This window comes from Mesocricetus auratus, unplaced genomic scaffold (genome assembly GCF_017639785.1).
Source record: "Mesocricetus auratus isolate SY011 unplaced genomic scaffold, BCM_Maur_2.0 Super-Scaffold_100018, whole genome shotgun sequence".
Taxonomy (NCBI): Eukaryota; Metazoa; Chordata; class Mammalia; order Rodentia; family Cricetidae; genus Mesocricetus; species Mesocricetus auratus.
In genome coordinates this window covers 25,412,185-25,430,286 of record NW_024429199.1, presented here as the reverse complement: position 1 = coordinate 25,430,286, position 18,102 = coordinate 25,412,185, and the positions used below count along the sequence as shown (strand labels likewise).

Genomic DNA, 18,102 nt, shown 5'->3' with positions numbered 1-18,102 from the left:
ATGTATGGTGCTTTTCTAGCTAGAGTGAAACTCTATATGTAAACGCAAAGGATGTTTCAGACACATGGAGGAAACAGAAGTACCAATTAAGTTATACTTGATCACGAAGACGAGCCAAGCCTCTGTGACAGTTCATCCTGCTCCATAGAAGCAACACTTGCACCAACAGACCCTGTCCGACCCTGTGGAAGCTCCATGTTGAGATATGTAGCATATCTACTTGGTTCTGTGGTGAAACATCCACAGCTGTTCAAATTTGTCCATTAAGGCTGAAATCTTTTTAAGATTGATACATCTCAATGTAGCATTCATAGATTTTAACTACACCTGCCATGGATTTTTGTCAACTTGACCATTGTTACTGCAGTTTGAACTCTGGCTCAACCCTAGCACTCGTTCTCAAGAAATTGATTGCTTGGTTTCTCTGACAGATTGCATTTTCAGCATGTATTCTTGCAACTTCTATATTGCCTTTCTGAATGGCCTTTTTTTTATCATGGCCTTTTCAGCTTTTTCTTTATTGCACTTCTTGGCATTCCTACTAAGTTCTTCTGCAGAAAACTTCAAGTTAAATAAGTGTTTCTCCAAGTTAACATGATCTCACGAGTTCACGGCCTGGGGAGTGAGGGAAGGGGTCACTAACACTTGGAACAGGGCAGGAGTGGCCCTAGATCGTGGGTCATGGGTCACAGGTCTCTAGGATGTGCGGAAGGCGGCTATTGTACCCGGCTTCTGGGGTTTCTCTACTTGTTCCTATTTTAACCTAAGATAATTTATACTTTAAATATATAAATATATATTTGCTTTTAAAATTGTTTTCTGGAATAGCATTATTTAAAGTGAATGTTTTATAATAGTAAAAAAAATCCCCATTTCTCAAGTTACTGTATTACAGCTTCTGGGATTTTTTCCACTTGTTCCTATTTTAACCTAAAATAATTTATACTTTTAATAATGTAAATATATATTTGCTTTTAAAATTATTTTCTGGAATAGCATTATTTAGAATGGATGTTTTATAATAGTAAAAATTCCCCATTTCTCTTAAAAGTTACTTTACTGTATTATGGGAGTGAAATTTTACCTTTTATTCCTTTTCTGTTAGTACTAGAGACATTTGTTACTATAGTAACATGCATAGAATGGTATTTTAATCTCTGAACATGCTTGTATGAAATATGCCTAAGTAACTAGTTTCCAGGTGAAATTTTCCTAAGATGATGTAATCTAGAATACATCCTCCTTTCTCTTCAACATAATCTTTTCATCCCTTGTATAAGTCTTCCAAGCTCTTGAAATAACTCGCTATTTTCTAGGTGAGAAACATCTCACAATTTTAAATGACATAAAAGACAATATTGAACTTCATTTGAATATTTTCTTGTGATTAATGCTTGCCTCCCTAGAAAATTCATTTTCAGATTGGTTTAATGTGTTTTTATCAGTTAGGTATAGTATGTATGAGATGTTAATTGCCAACAAACCATAAAAATATCCAACTATAGAGTTTCTCCAGTTTCCCTTAGGAAGTACACTAAGAAAATGGACACGATTTTGTGTTTTATTCATCATTAAAATCAGAAGCTTAATTAAGGAAATTTGTATTAATTGAGTAACGTACTTAGCTCTTTAGATTATTTACATACATTTGAAACTTAAACTTACAGGCATTCCTGTGGCACCTATGTCATATTTCTGGTTCATTTATAGATTGCCCTAAAAAGTGCAACCCATCAGTTTTCTTGTATATCCAAATCTTGTATTCTCCTGGCCTGGAGAACCCATGCCTTAAGCCACTTTTTTTTTTTTTTTGGTGTGTGCCCAAAAACAAAATAGAAAGGCCCAAGATTTGAAAATGGCTGGTACCAGGCCCTAAGTGACATCTTGACCTTGTCTGGAAACCTCAGTGACCATCATTCCTACCCGTTACTGTTCTCTCTTGTTCCTAGTACACCAGCAAAATGGCCCATGCCTTGTAAAGTGCTAATGCTAGATGTAGCTATAGCAATTGAGGCCAGTGAGTAACTGATTTTTTCAAAGGCCTCTGTTCCAGGGAATGGTGTGCTTCGTAGTCCCAGATGGAATTCTGAATAGTTTTCAGTTAAATATATGGCTACAGGGGCGATTTTGCTTTTAAACACTGTAATGTTGTGTCACATAAGTAAATATAGATTAGCCTGAAAAGAAAACCACCTTCTGTGCCTTTGTTCAACACTACCTAACCTCTTTTCAATTTACTTTTTCTTTTCATTTGTTACTTGAACTTTGTTGGGTTTGGGGAAGGGGCCTGTTTGTCTTTGGTGTACATAATACCCCATTTTTGTACTGCCTTTAATAGAAGTTGAAGGCTGTGCCTGAATGGATTGATGCCTGCATCAAAATGAATCAAACCTCCTTTATTTTATGTGTTGAACTAGAGTTGTGTTTTTCTTTAAGAAGTGGGGATCGAATCTGTGGCCTCACAGATGTCAGGCCAGTGCTCTCCCACTGAGCTGCACTCGCGGAGTCCCTATACATGCAGAGTTCTTATTTTGTCTGTACCTAAGAATACATTTCCAAGTTACTTCAAGAAACAAAGATGAATTACGTAAGCATACATATCTAAAATTATCTTAGTGGCCTTTGTATAGTCACATTTTTATTTGGTAGTAGAACTTTTTCACTTTGAAAAATGTGATAGACAGTCTTAGACAAGCTACTGGGCATTAGCCTAATATTCTTTTGTGTAACCTGTTAGGCTGCTTGTACACTACAGACTATATGTACCGAACATCAGTTCCGATTTGATGGTTAAAACTAACGCTATTCTTGGCTTTTTTCTTTTTGCCGAACAGTATTCACTTGAACACTGCACTAAAAAGGAACCAAGGCACATTAGTTGATTATATGAAAATTAAATGACCATATTAGTATATGAAAATAGATTATGCCCTTTAAAGACCAGTCACTGCACCTGCAGATAATCTGTGGCAAGTTAAGGATAAATGATCAGCCTCCAATTTTTCAGAGGTCCTTGTCTGAACCCTGAAAGGCAGGTGTAAAAGTTAATAGTTAAGTCAGCATAAGTGAGTCCTTTATCTGCTTTAAGTGAAGAACTTATTTGTAAATCAAAAAAACACCAACCAGCATGAGTAAATGTTCCTTCAAAACAGTTAAAACATACCTCCTTTTAATGTTACCATAGACATAGCATATCATTTTATGTTGTGGCATATTAATGCTTGCAGAAGACACATGAAGTAAGCCATGCCAGATGTACACATACTGCTTAGTGATTTGAGCTTTACTTAATCTCAATAAAATGATAAAGCAAAATGCAAACTATCAATATGGCCTATTCTGATTAGTGACTTGAATTTTCACCAAGTTCCTGCCTTTAAATTCTAACAATTAGTAATATGCATTTTTCAGTTTTTTCACTGATCCTGTTGCTGAGCACACATTTTCTTTTAGGACATGGATGTGGAGTAGTTCGTAAAATTACAGCTCATATTTTCTAAGAATGTTTCACACATCCGCTACAACAGGTTCAGACAAAACAGTCTGTCATTAGGCTTATGCCTGTTGTGAAATACCTTCTATTTGTCAAAGCAGCCCTTTTCATCATTGGGATTTAAAATATTATACCCTGACTTGAGTTTTAAATGTTCAATAGTTGTTCTTACATTCATTCTTGAAGTTAAATTTATCAGTTAGCATTTAAAAATTCATTGTCACATGACTTACTAGTATTAAACCTTAATGCTTAGACTTATTTTGTTTTTAAATATCTGAGATGTCTGTGATATTGTATGGCCTCAACACTAAATTTGCTCATTTGAGTCATACAAAGTAAATTTTATTGTCTCTGAGATTTTGATCTCATATTTTTTGGCATTTTGAGTCATTGTTGCTATATGGTTTAGTCCTTGATGTTGACAAGATTCCTACATTTTGTATTACTACAACTGTATAATAGTTTTATACCTATGCTTATATAAAATATGGCAGTTTCATGTTTAATGTATTTGTAATATAATACTTGTAGATGTATGGATTTAAGTGAAATGTCTTGATTCAAAGGGCACACTTTATCTTCAATATATAGCATTTTCCAGGAATTCATAGCATGTAAATTTAGGTGACTATGCCCCTATAAAACTCATAAAAAAGAATCTCTGGTTGATCTCTTCCTGTAGGTAATTGCAGGGTGGAGAGGGAACCTGTAAACTGTAAGCTTTTATAGCTTGTCATAAAAGAGCCTGTTTTCATTCATCAGTGAAGTAGCAATTCAAAGCAATTCTAAAATTTCTATTGAAACTCAAATACAAATGCAAAATTGGTACTCCTTTAGAACCATTTGACTGCTTATAATAAACATTCTCTTCTCTGAACACTAAATTATAAAGCCTATGTTAATTTTTCCCCTTGCTACTCCACTGACATTTGTTTTTGTAGACTTCACCTTTTTGCTTTACTAAATTTTTTAATCTATCAAACTTATCCTAATGTACCAGTGGCATGAACTGAGTTCTAAAGTGTCAGCAGAGGTACAGTGTACATGGGAATATAGTATGACAAGCACTGTTGAAATACCAAAACATATTACATGTCTTCTGAAACCAGGAAACATGCCTTTAACTAGTTCTTACCTTCATAAGAAAGATGACCTGTATACAACTAAATCCTAAAGTAGAAGATGACCAACCAAGCTCAGGGCAATTATGGAAGGGATTTCACGTTGCCATGGCAATGTGTACACAAGTATAGGAATACAATAGGTCTGAATACTATAAGAATTCATTTCCAGAACTGAAGAATGCTGGTTAGCTAAGTATGTTTAGTAAGCTGAATCTTAAGAGGGTCATCATTTTAAAAGTAATAGAGCATTCTAGACCAGAGTAGCAGTGTAACCAGAGATCATAGGAAAAAGTTTATAGACTGGTAGACACCTCTGCCACACATCTGGCAGAGATTTCCTTAATCACAGAATGATTCCATAATCCATTTAATCTTGACTCTAAAGCCAGAACCATGTGGCCAAAGCTGCCAAGTTCTGATACTGGGGTCAGAATGCCGCGCCCCCCCCCCCTTTCAGGTCCATCTTCAGATTTTTCAGTGGTTTCCTTCACTGCCCAAGCTTGGCTGTCCTGAATCTACATCTGTAGACCAGGCCGGCCTAAACTCGGGTCTATCAGCCTCTGCCTTCCCAGTGCTGGTATTAAAGGCATGTACCAACAACATACCTGGCTCTAACCATTTTTTAGTTCCTCTTCACAAGGTGAAAACTTGGTTGGGTGGGATCTTGCCCTGAGGTCACCATGCCCTTCCATTTCTTTATCTCCTTGAACACAGGACTTAACTCATTTCCACTTCTGATGCTCCTTTTCTCCTCAGATTGTACATTTTATATTTTTGCTTTCTCATTATAAATCTTCATTAGAATTAATATTAACTACATGACAGAGCCTTTGCTGGGCTGTTTTTGAGATTTCCTCTGCCAACAGAATTATTCTAGATTGTTGCTGATGGTTTCTTTCCCACCAGGTCCTGCTGCCCTTGAGTCCCAAATAAGTAGGCAAACATATTAAATTGTTGGCCGACAGTTAGGGCTTCTTATTGGCTAGCTCTCCCAATTACTAACCCATTTCTATTGGTATGTATTTCCACGTGGTCTTGGCTTACTGGAGAATGCCTGGACTTGTTATTCCTTTGGTGGACTACATGGCATCTCATCTCTTGTGGGCTCTCCTGCCTATATTTCCCAGAATTCTCATCTCCTAATCCCACCTATCTTCCTGCCTCATTGGCCAAACAGTGTTATATTCATCAATAAGAGAAACATACGTATGCAAAAGGACATCCCCCATCATCTTATCTAAATAGGTTTTAATTTTAACATAGTAAATGGAAGATGGATCCAGTAACATTAACTCTAAAGGTATAATTAATCCAGATTAAATCATTAATTCCTATGTTACTCCATAGCACAGGTAGTTTTTGTGGAAATCGAGTTATTCAGTTAATAAAAGCATGTCCTATAATGGTTGATATTTTTAGACATCAGCTACATAGGGTCTGTAATCTCTAACCTGCATAACATTACTGTATGTGCAACAGTTATAAGATAGGTAGAGAGCTGGGACAAAGCCTGTAGAGTGCTACACATGGCAAAGGCCGTGAGACCCACACAGGAGAGGGATTGGGAAGACCTTGGTTTGGGACATAGCCCAGTACAAATGCCTCCAAGGGAAGCTTTCTATGAGAGTTGTCTTCTAAAATACTTCTCGTAAAGCATTGTGTCAGCCCACGGAGTCTCAAGCAGATGATTTGAGGTTAGTGGATATAACCAAGGTGATTTCCTAGGAAAAGTGGCCTTCAGTTTTCAGTAGCTGAGAGTTTAAAGAAGCATAAGTCAGTAACCTGGATGTGAGAAGGGGATCTTGGGGTTTGGTGGGAAGAACGAGGCTCAGAAGCTGTGGTTTTTCTAGTGCATAGGCAGAGTCACCTGTGACCTTGAGAAAGGAAATTACCAACACCTGCTGCGCTGCAACTATGCTACCCACATGCCACAGGCAGCTGTTTGAAAAACAGGAGTGGAGGAATGAGAAGGTAGTTATGAGTGTCACCAATGAGAGGGGGGTGGGCCTTCTTGCACTCTTCCTTGCAACCCGTTTTGAAAGCTCACTGAAACACATCTAACACCTAAGTGTGGATGATTCTCCAGCTGTTACTCTGATCTTAACTACATTTTCCATTCTACTCAAGAAAATCTGTATAATCAATATTTAGGGAGTTGCCATTTGAGAACCTACAAAAATACAAAACTAAGTACTGCCCAATACTCCCATGTAATATGCATTCTTCCCACCAACTTCCTGGGTCCCACTGCTGTCTCAGCCCCCAAATAACACGAGACACTATATTATGAAGCTGTTGACCGTTATGGTTTCTTAACGGCTAGCTCTGACTTAATTATTAACCCATAATTACTAATGTATATCTTTATAAGGTCTTATCTTACCGAGAACGCTAGACTTGCCTACTCTCCTCCCAGGATCACATGGCAATGACTCTGGACTACATTTCCCAGAACCCTCCTCGACTCCTAGTCCCACCTATCTTGTGTCCATATTTGCCAACAGTGCTTTATTTATCAACCAGTCAGACAAAATATACACAAAGGACTCCCCACCATCCTGTCTTTTCCAGGTTCTTCCCATTTACTCTAATTTTCTATGACAATGCTACCAGCCTGTTCCAACAAATAAACCGTTGGTAATTGATAGGCTTACGTAGTTTCCTGGTGTCCCACATGTGTTGCTTCCTTGGTCTAACATTTTATATTTACTATTGTGGCCAGAGTCAAGAGTCTCCTCTCTAACATGGTAAACTGGGTCTTCATATTTGCACTTTTACCTCCCATAACCATTGCTCCTATTGCAACTATAATTTCTCATAACATAGTATGGTTCCCATTGTATAAAATTTAGCCTCTTATTACGTGTGTGTGTATGCACTTGTGTGCATATATTACATAGTCTCTTGTGTCTGGCTTATTAAATTATTTCAAAGTTCAACCCAGTACAGTGTATCATAATGCATTCCTTCTCCTGACCAAAGAGCATTGTGTTATTTGGGTATGTTACATCTTATCCATTAATCTACTGGTGGCTGTTGATTGACTTACTGTTTTTAAGCTATTAATAATACTGCACATACAGAGGTGTGTGAGTTCAAACAGTCTTCAGTTCTTTCAAAACTTAATAGGAAATGAGACATGGCTCTGTAGGTTGGTAAAGTACTTGCTATGCAAGCATCAGGATCATAGTTCAAATCCCCAGCACCCTGTGTAAATGACAGACAAGTGTAGTGGCCAATCTGTAATCCCAGAACTCAGGAGGCAGAAACAGGATCCCCAGAGAAAATGGGCTGGCTAGCCTAGCAAAATCATTGAGGTATAGGTTCAACTGAGAAACCCTGCCTGAGTATAGTAGCTGGAGAGCCATCAAGAAAAGACATCTAACATCAACCACTAGACTTCACATGCACACAGACATACATGCTCTCACACACACAACACAGGTATACATGCACACCACACATTTGTAATCCCCCCCATTAAGGAAAATTTTTAGGAGAATACCTGTATCATAATATTTATTATAAGTCTGTAATATTTTGAGGAACTTCCAAAATGGTTTCCAAAATATTTTAATCATTGTTGAATACTACCAGACATGAATAAGGGTTTTAATTTCTCTGAGTCCTCACTTGTTACTGTTTATTTTTGTTTCAATTTATCTTGTGCTTTCTTCTTTGGTCTAAAGGTTATTGGGAATACTTTATTTAATATCCACATATTTGTGAATTGTCCTAATTTCACCTGATACATGATTTCCATTTTCAGTTCATTATAGTTGTAAAATATACTTTCTATGAGTTTGAGTTTTAAAATTTTATATCCTCAAAAAGATTTAGGTTATGGTCTAGCATATTGTTTATTCCAGAGTGTCCCATGTACACTTGAGAAACATATATAGTGCTTTTATGACATAGAGTTGTAAAGATCATGACATTTACTTAGTTTGTAATGTTGATTTGGTATTCTAGTTCCAAGCTGATTTTCTGCTGTGTTCTGTTCCTGTGGTCTTTAGGATTGGAGTGAAGACTTCTAACTATGGCTGTTGAGCTGTCTATTTCTTATTTTTCATTCAAACAGTTTTGTATGCAGTGTTCTGAGGCTATATACGCTTGTATTTAATTTTTTTCTTCCTGACTGGCTGGTAATTTATTATTATAAAATATCATTATTGGCCTATAGTGACAGTTTGTGTCTTGTCTTGGAGTCCATTTTGCCTGTTACAGAGATAGCTACACCAATTCATTTGATTGATGTCCTTTCCAACTCTTTTATCTTTAAATCTGAAGCATTCCTCTTGTGCAGTTCATTGTTGAATCATGAATTTTATTCATTTCTGTATTTTTTTGAAATTTTAATCTATTTATATTTAACTCAATTACTGATAAGGTATGAGTAAATCTACAATTTGGTTTAGCTTTTTAATATATTTATGTATTTGTGTTTGCTATTCTGTTATACTTGCACTATTCATTTGGGAGAAGGTAAATTAATACCTTTCTTTGTTCTCCCTTTTCTTTTTTCTTTTGGTAGTTTTTTTTTTTGTTTTGTTTTGTTTTGTTTTTTGATTTTACGAGACAGGGTTTCTCTGTATTGTTTTTGAGGCTGTCGGTCCAGCCTGGCCTCGAACTCACAGAGATCCGCCTGCCTCTGCCTCCCGAGTGCTGGGATTAAAGGCGTGCGCCACCACCGCCCAGCTCTTTTGGTAGTTTTATTGGGTTGTTTTCTTAGTAGTTACCAAAAGAATTTCAGTTAACATCCTAATATAATTTAATTTAGATTAGGAACAGTTTTAGTATCTCTTTTTCCACGTTTAGCATTTGTATTGTTGTTATCATGTATGTTCTAGCTTTATATATTGTAAGCCTATCAACATGTCTTTATAACTATTTCTATATCAAGTTTCTTTTTCAACTAGGTGGGTATAAAAAGAGTTATAAATAATGTATATTTGTTGTTGTTATTGCTTGGTTTGTTTTTTCCTTATTGGATATCAAACCTTAAGTCTTCTCATGTGAGGAAGGTCCTCCAACACTGAATTATATTCCTGTCCCTTCTTTGATTTTTCTTTGTGTTAGTGTTCAGCCTGTACTGGCCTGTCCTTGGGGTTCTGAAGGATACGCCCTCAGCTGCAGCCACTAAGAGCACCACCACCTGTGTGCATTCACTATGTTCCCTTTTAAAAGGGCCCTGCCCACCTCCCATCCTCCTCTTTCTTTCTCTCCCTCTCTCTGTCTGTTCCCCTCTCTTTCCCTCATCTCTCTTTCCATCTCTCTCTCCCCCTCTTTCCTTTCTCCTCTCCTGATGCTCCTGTCTCTGGAGGACAGTTTCTCCACTTCCCTTTCCCCTTTTTATGATCCCTTTTCCTAATAAAAAAAAAAAACACTCTGCTTGAAGCCTGTTGCATAGTGTCTTTGTCTCGCATTCTGCTTTTATTTTTTGTTTTCTTTTCAGTTTTTTTTTTATTTTTTACATTCCAATTCCAGTTCCCCCTCCCTTCTCTCCTCCTGCTCCCTTTACTCCCTCCCTCCTCACATCTGCTTCACAGAGAGGGTAAGGCCTCTCCTAGGAAGTTTACTAAGTCTGTCCCAACATCTAGTTGAGTGGCTGCTTCTCTTAAATTACAACACTTTGTTTCAAAAAAGGATCTCACCAAGATGCCTAAGCTGTCCTTGACTCACTGTAACTTTTGAACCTCCTGCCTTAGCTTCCTAAATAACTGAGATTGTAGACCTGAACTACTGGGTTTGGTTGTCGGTGCATTTTATTTTTACAAATGCATTTGTTTTGCACATCAAGTGCTCCTTTATTTCAGCTTCTAGGGCTTCCTTTAGTTTTCTTTAAGGACAAGCTCACTAACAGCAAACTCAGTTTCTGTCTCTTTCCTCGTGTGTGTGTGTGTGTGTGTGTGTGTGTGTGTGTGTGTGTGTGTGTGTGTGTGAGAGAGAGAGAGAGAGAGAGAGAGAGAGATTTTCATAGTAAGTTTTGTTGGCTATTGAATTCTTTTTTTTACTGTTTTTCATATTTTTTATTTAACTTTTTATGCATGCCATTCTCAGTTCCCTCTCACCTCCCCTCCTCCCCCACTCCCCAACCCTCCCATAAATTCTTGATCGAGTCTGCTCATTCTGTGTTGTGTCCCATTCATTTCACTCTGGCCTTCCCATTTCTAAGGAGATGTCTAATGAGGTCAGCCTTGTTGGAAATCTCTTACCTGTCCTGAGTCACATTTCCTCATTACTCTTAAGGTGGACAAACTCCCTAGTTGTCAGCAGTGTTAACTATGTTTCCTACTTAGGATTCGTTTAGTGTTATATATCCCTTTTTCCCTTTCTTCTACTGCTCTTCCAACTCCAAAAAAACAAAAAACAAAAACAAATGCACACTGAAAAGTGTACTATAAGTCTGCTCATTTTGCACATTATTTCTGCCTTTACTTTAAATAGTTTTACTCATCTTACATTTCATTAATTTTTTTATTCTGTCAATTTACATCTAATGTTGAGTCCTTCCACCACGTAGGATTTCCACCAATTCAATGCCAGAATTGTGTGGAGTTTGAAATTATTTTATTGGTGTTTTCTATTCCAGTGAGCTGTCATTCTCACACTTTCTCTTAATTATTTAAACAAATTTCCTTTAGGTCTTTCAGTGTTCTAAAATACTGACTTGAAATCTTTGTCTAGTAAATCTAACATTTAGATACTCTTAGGAGTAATGTCTGCATTTTGTTTTCTGTATGATCATATTCTATTTCTTTACATATTTCATAGCTTTTGTGAAATCTTTGTCTAGTAAATCTAACATCTAGACACTCTCAGGAGTAATATCTGCATTTTGTTTTCTGTATGATCATATTTTTCTATTTATTTACATATTTCATAGCTTTTGTTAATTACATCTTTGAAATAATATAATACATCAAACCCTGAAATTATATAGTCCCCACTCATATTGCTACCTACAGTGCTGCATCCTAACAATTGATTTTGTTTTTGAGGGAATCCCCTGGAGTTATAACTGTCTTATATGCATGACATTCTCTGAGTCATATCAATTCAGACATCCCTCAGATGCTTTCAGGAAGATGCTAGCTATACACAGAGTGTTGCCTCTCTGGCAAAGGAGCTCTGAGATGCTGCGATCACCCTGGCTGCTGGCTGCTGAACTGCTACCTCCTACAGCTGTTATATCTCTGAGCATGCTGGCTTTCAAGGCTATCTTGGAGCTGGCAAGGAAGTGTTGTGTGTGAGTTAGGGAATTTAAAGCTTTAGGCAGGTTACTGTTGTTTCAAGATTTAACAATTTTTATCGAACATAATCCTCAACTGCTACAAGCTTTTGTTTTCAGAAATTTTGTTGTTAGTCTCAACAGTTTTTGACACTGTTCTTGTTTCTTACAAAAATGAACAATTTTTATTATTTCACTATGCCAGAAGCTGTTCCCTACTCATTTTTTCTGGAGATCAGAGTCATCCATATCTCAGATCCTCCATGTCATTTTCTATCATGTCCTTTAAAAATACTTTCTCGTAAGTTTTCAAGTAGTGTCTGTGCGTCATAATAAGAGTTGTATGAAAAAATCTTCCTGTAAGCTTATCCACCATTTTCTGCTCTATCTTTATCTTCTTTCCTATTCCATCAGATGCATGTACATGAACTAATATACTAATATTCTGCATCACATACATGCATGAACATGAACGTATTAATGTTCTACGTCAGATGCTCACATGCATGTATATGAACTTATCTATTACTGTTTGGCCTTGTTGCTTTGGGGGCTATGGCAGGATAGTACAGATGGAGAAAGTACATATCAAAACTGAAGCTGCTCATTTCACTGTAGCCAGGAAACAGATGAAAAACGAGACCAGTACCCATAACTCCTTTTGAGGAAGAACTCCACTGCGCTTCACTCGTTGGGAGTTCCACCATCTTCCAGTAATTGAGAATGTATTTCCCCGTGCTCTAATAAACTTCCACAGACCCCATATGGTGATAACCATCACATTGGTAACTGGGTTTCAAAACATTGGAAGGACACAGAAATACATAAGATAGCACTAGTCGTCATATAAACCTTCACATAGTCAGTACTTTAGTTTTGAAGCCTAAGGTAAAATTTATTGACTTCCATTTTCATTTGTTTGTTAGAGAATTCCCAAAACTGTGAACCAATGAGGGCTTTCTCATTATTATTTAATTATTACTAAGGGTCTTTCTGCTGTAAAATTGCAGCAATCAGACAGAAGATTTTACAATTTATATTTGACCACAAATAAGGTCATATTATGATCCGGTATATTAACAGTTTCAATTTAGTTTTAAATCTACGAATGAGCCACACAGTGGTGGCACACGCCTTTAGTCCCAGCACTCAGGAGGCAGAGGCAGGCGGTTCTCTGAGTTCGAGACTAACCTGGTCTACAAGTTCTAATTCCAGGACAACCTCCAAAGCCACAGAGAAACCCTGTCTCGAAAAGCCAAAGATAATAATAATAATCATAATAATAATCATAATCATAATCATCTATGAGTGCTGTTCTTTTGGAATAATTATTTGAATACGTGTAGTAAAAATAAATTCTAAAGCTGAAAGGTAGGTATACCAGATACTATCTTACACAAGCCTCTTAGCTTAAAGTCATACAAACCTGCTTTTTGGCATGTACTTTACCTTGGAGACAGGGAAAGACTGGAAACTCACTCTCTTGATTCTTAGTTTTATATTCTTTTGATTTACTCGTAGTTGTTTCATCTGAACATAATTTAAATCAAATGATTTCACAAATACTTCTTTGATACAGTGATCCTGATTGTGCATATACAAGCATTATAAAGTGTGACAATGACAAAGCCATTGTCTAGTACAAGACAATGTTGTGTGCAATTATTTGCTTTCTTTATCTTTGATTCCTTATCTGTTATTATCCAGATAAAACTAGTTAAAAGTAACAGGACCTTGATTACTTTGTACAAATACTCTCGGGGTTCTCTCATGTGGTATTCATATAATTAGAAGACTGGTTCCACCATACTATCCTAGAAATAGGGTATGCTCTTCTTCATTCTTCTCAGAAAGGAAAATAGGATTCAGTATCACTATGTGGAAAGGGGCCACATAATATTTAAAGATGTTTCTTTACAACTCGGATTTATCAGATTTTCTTTCAGCATGTTTTATCTCATTTCTGTTTTAATATTGAAGACATAATATTTCTTAATTAGTATTAGAAATAACTTTCTCAAAGTTTATTTAACTTAAGTAGTAAAAGTACTTTAAATTTCATCTTGTATTTATTAATTGGTAATAACCTACTAGTAACCATTATATGTACCCTTAAGTATTTGGATGAATGCCCATCTACTCACTGGGAAAATTCACATTTCTGATGGTCAGAGTAGAAAGGAATGAGTGGAATTATCCACTGTGTGGCATCTTGGCATCGAGGCCAATTTAGCTGTAAAATTGTCTCTTAAATTATTCTGACAAAACTTAAAAGTAATCCCAAGAAGGGCCAAGATGATATAGGTCACTGCATGGCACAACATGGTACAATTCGCATTAAAGGAATACAGGAAAAACCAGCTCATTTGCAAATCAAAATGCACAGTTTGTAGTTCCCTGGGGGAATTGTAACAAACTACTGCTGAGTTAGTAACTAAAACAAGCAAATTGTATTTCACAGTTCTGAAGACCAAAAGCATGAGATCAAGTAAATGAAGGAGAAAGCAAAAAGAGGGGGTAGAGTTTGGGTGTCTCACTGGCTTCAGGCTAACAGAGCAAAGTTCTCCAGTGGGTGTGAAGCCAGCTCAAGTCCTGTTTCAGGAGAATGTGCTCAAGTGTATGAGTTTATTCAACATAACTTAGCTTGGTAAATTGCCTGAGGACACTATGAATATTGACTATTGGATTTTGCTCTAGATAAAAGTACAAGGAACAACCAGCCTGCTGAACTTGACTGCTCAGTGTTCCTGCAAGGGTCATTGGGAATCCTTCAGAGACAGTTATAAAGTTTAACTTTTTGAAAGATACTACAAAGAACACTCTACCTAGCATCTTATAATAACCAGGCTAATTTTTTAAAGATACAAAATAGTATCTAGTAGGTGTTTCTGTTCAGACTGAAAATTTTATACATCAATAACCAAAGATTAAGCCCCATTTGGGTACTACACACTTTATAAGCCAAGGTTTTGGCAAGTTGAGGCAGCAACATGGGATACAAAGTAAAACCCTGTCTCAAAAAAGACCTATGACTAGTGATGTAGCTCATTGGTAGAACACTTGCCAAGCACATGGAAGGTCATGTGTTTGATTCCACCCAAAAAAAAAAAAAAAAGAGGGAGAGCAAATGACCAGCCTAACTCAGTGTGGTTGGTCATACCTATAGTTCCACTATTAGAGAGGCTGAGGCAGGAAGATCACTTGATCCCAAAAATTTGAGACTAGTCTGGGTAACATAGTAATGCCTGATCTCAAAACTGAACAAATAGAAACAAAACTTGTTCATGACTCTTCCCCCAAGATTTTGTTCAGTCTACTTGGCTCTGAGAAAGAGCTTCTTTTTTGAATCTTCATAGTCCTCGCTCAGGTGGGTACAGATAGGTGCCCATACAAATATTTTGTTTTCAGTATAATGTTCAATTATATTCGACAGTTTTGTGAATAGACTATAGTTAGATGTTTTTCCCAAGTGTAAGATTAATATAAATTAATTTAACATGTGCTAGGATAAGGCATGATGTTGGGTAGATTAGATATATTAAATGCAGCTGCCAATTAATAATACTTAACTTTGTAGGTCTGTTATGAGCTAACACTATCAAAAGTCAAAGACCATCCATCTGTAGATTTTATTAACAGACCTGTTTTTATCAACATGGTAATAAGGTATACACACTAGCATATATCTTTAAACATTTTTATAGCAAGATTTCATAATTGCACTTTCAGCTCAAGAATTGGATCACACTGCAAAAACCAGTTCTGTCCTACACACATGCAGAGACCATTGTGAGACACCAAGTGGTGTGTTACAGAGACACTCGGTGAGAATCTTCCAAACAGACTGATGAGATGAACCACTTGCTGGGTGTTTGCCTGCCAGTTTTTATACAGTTTTGCTTGAACATTCAGACAAAATCTTGTAGATGGATAGGTCAGGATTTATTCATAATTTGCTGTTAAATTCAAACAAAGAGGATTACCAATAAACTATAATTATCAGAAACAAATATGTATTTTCAAATGAGAAGATAATAGCATTTTAGGTAGGAACACATACTTGAATACCATACCACCAACTCTCCTGAGCCACATGGTGTCTGTCATGGACTGTCAGTATAAGAGTCATAGCCAAAGATCAGACTCTACTCACAGAATGTAGACTGTTGGCATGACACGCACACCGTCCTTGTTAGGCACGTAGACATCTGTGCCAAATGTCAGTAATATCATGATGACATGCTCCAAAGACTTCCATTGCTTTAGAGCAGTGGTTCTCAGTCTTCCTGATATTCAATCCTTTAATAAAGTTCCTCATGTTGTGGTGACTTGCAACCATAAAATTATTTTTGTTGCCACTTCATAACGGTAATTTGCTATTGTTATGAAACATAAATATATGTTTTCAGATGGTCTTAGGTGACTCCTGTGGAATAGTCCTTTGACCTTCAAATGGGTCACCACCCACAGATTGAGAACTGCTGCTTTAGAGACTGAAGCATCAACGACCATCACCTTCCTGAGATTTCGAGTTGTGAAATTTGATGAGAAAGGCATTGCCTCTGTCTTAGGAGATAGCGCTCTGATAGTGTAGAGAGAACTTAAGCTCACCAGGGCTGGAAATAGATACATGGGAGGCATTACTCATGTGTACTTCCAAGGCAGGATGGTGGTAAGTGTGTTATCTGAAGCCATCGAGTTGTGGAAATGCACTAGTCTGCTAGAGCTGCATACCAGAGTACCACAAACTAAGTGGCTTAAACAATAGGAATTTACGTTCTCACAGTTTCAGAGCCCAGCAGTCCAAGATCAAGATATTAGCAGTGTTGGTTTCTCCTGAGGGCTTTTTCCTAGCAAGAGGATCGCCTTCCCACTGTTTCCTCACACAGCCTTTGTCTCTGTGTGCATCTGTATTTCTGGCATCCCTTCCTTTTCCAAGCATAGTGACCCTGTTGATCAGGGTGACTTAGAAAAAAATGACATCATTTCACTTTGTCTCCTTAAAGGCTATCTCTCCAGATATATTCACATTAGGGACTAGGGGCCTCAACCTTTACCTTTGGAAGAGAGCAGCATGGTCCATAACAAAATGTGTGTAACAAGTTGCTCGGTAATAGCAACTAGTAGCATGTAATCTGATGTGCTCCATTTGGATGGTACGAAAGTATCTGTAGTCAATGGGTGCTTCTATACCAAACAACTACAGTGGACAATCTCATGCTAGGCCTTGTGGAACCCTGTCTCTCAAGACAGTCTTTCATCAACAGATCTTTTTGGAAACTTAGTGAAAGCTTTAATATATCAGCTTTATGAACCTAAATGAGTAGGGGTCCACACGATGACATAAACCTGATATGAGACTTCTAAATGATAGGTACGCCTAAGCTGAATTCTCCTGCTGTCCTTCAGAAGAGGTGGAGCTATATAAGTAAGCACACTGGCCTCTGGCAGCCACTGTACTCCTTTGACACTGTCATCGACTCTCCACTACTTACCAGAGCCTTAGCTTCCCCTGCCTTTGACTGCCACTCATAACGCAGGGCTTCATGCTGAACTCTTTGGGGGTTCCTCTTAACTGAACTCAAACATGCTATGGAATCTGAGATGCACAGCCACACACTCTGCCTAGCTAATTCCTAATTATCCTCTATTCTACAAACCCTGCACGAGAGGTACCTCTTCTAGAAGTGATCCTACTGCTGGTACAGCACCAGGCACATTGGGTTTGAAAGAGTTGTTCATTGAAAGAAGCCACAGCCTAGTTTCAGAGGGCTCTAATGGTGTGCTTTCATTACACAGTTATGTACCCTATACATTTTGAAGCCTTGTTTAGTGAAGAAACAGTAGAGTAAGCATATTCATGTGCATACATATATTATGCCCCACTTCACATAGCCCAACCGATCTGAGATGGACTGAGCTCTCCTATTAAACACTGTGTAGCTCTACAGCATCATTTTTGACTGTGTGTATGTATGTAAGAAAAACAAGTCAAATAGAATGAATACTGTAACAAAACGAAGAAGAGGATTCTTGTAGAAAAGCTTTCCTCTTAGTTTGTGTCTAGCAAAGATCAGCTTTTAAAGAATGGTCAGAAGGTTTGGGTGTTATAAAATATCAAAAGCTGTTTTTCAAGAAGAGTTTTTTCTCAAAAAAGAGACTTCAGTGAATGATAAGAGAATTATATAATCAAGTTGTTCCATTGAGCTTTTCCTTTTTGTAAAACTGATAACCTGAAGTTTTTTTTCTTC

The 18,102-nt window shown here is 37.2% G+C and overlaps 1 protein-coding gene and 1 pseudogene across 7 annotated transcripts in view; one reads left to right on the top strand and one right to left on the bottom strand.

Annotated features, from left to right (window-relative positions):
• Ahi1 (Abelson helper integration site 1) overlaps positions 1-18,102 on the top strand; it is a 127,329-nt gene that overhangs the window by 82,498 nt on the left and 26,729 nt on the right. The gene's annotated exons all lie outside the window — the stretch shown is intronic.
• LOC110340123 lies at positions 92-7,411 on the bottom strand (annotated as a pseudogene).